Source organism: Propithecus coquereli, unplaced genomic scaffold, assembly GCF_000956105.1.
Source record: "Propithecus coquereli isolate 6110/MARCELLA unplaced genomic scaffold, Pcoq_1.0 Scaffold196, whole genome shotgun sequence".
In the NCBI taxonomy this organism is placed as follows: Eukaryota; Metazoa; Chordata; class Mammalia; order Primates; family Indriidae; genus Propithecus; species Propithecus coquereli.
In genome coordinates, this window is record NW_012144522.1 from 1247433 (window position 1) to 1248045 (window position 613).

Consider the following 613-nt stretch of genomic DNA (forward strand, 5'->3'; position numbering starts at 1 on the left):
GTGGAGCAGGGAAGGCTGGCTTGAAGCTCAGTTCTGGGGATTTTAACATTTATAAGTTGGAAAAAGGAAGTAAGCCTGAGAGAGAGAGAGAGAGGGAGGGAGAGAAAGAAAAAGAGAGAGGCAGAGAGAGAAAGAGAGAGAGAGAGAAGGAATGAATGCATAGTGTCAACTAAATAAAAAATTTAAAAAGTGTTCAGGAAGGAGCTTTCAACTTTGCTGAAAGCTGCTAAAGGGCCTATAAATTGAGATTAGGAAAGTGATGATTGGCTGTGGGAACACATGTATAACATTGCTTTTGACAAGAACCACCTCAGAGAAATCACAGGAAAGAGGTCTGACCTGGGGGAAATCAGATTATAATGGGAGGAAGATTGAAGGTGCAGACAGTTTTGGAATTACGGCTGGGAAAGCGATGACATAGATGGGACATTGAGCAGAGAGAGACATGAGATTGAGGAAGTACTTGAAACTCATAGTTCTAGAGTCATCTTTGTTAAGTTACACAGGTTATCTGGACCTCACTGTTCCAATCTGTAAAATGGAAATAATAATAGCAGCTAATCAATTTCATCATTGAGAGTAGGTTGAAATGTAGATAGTAGTAATGTCCTTA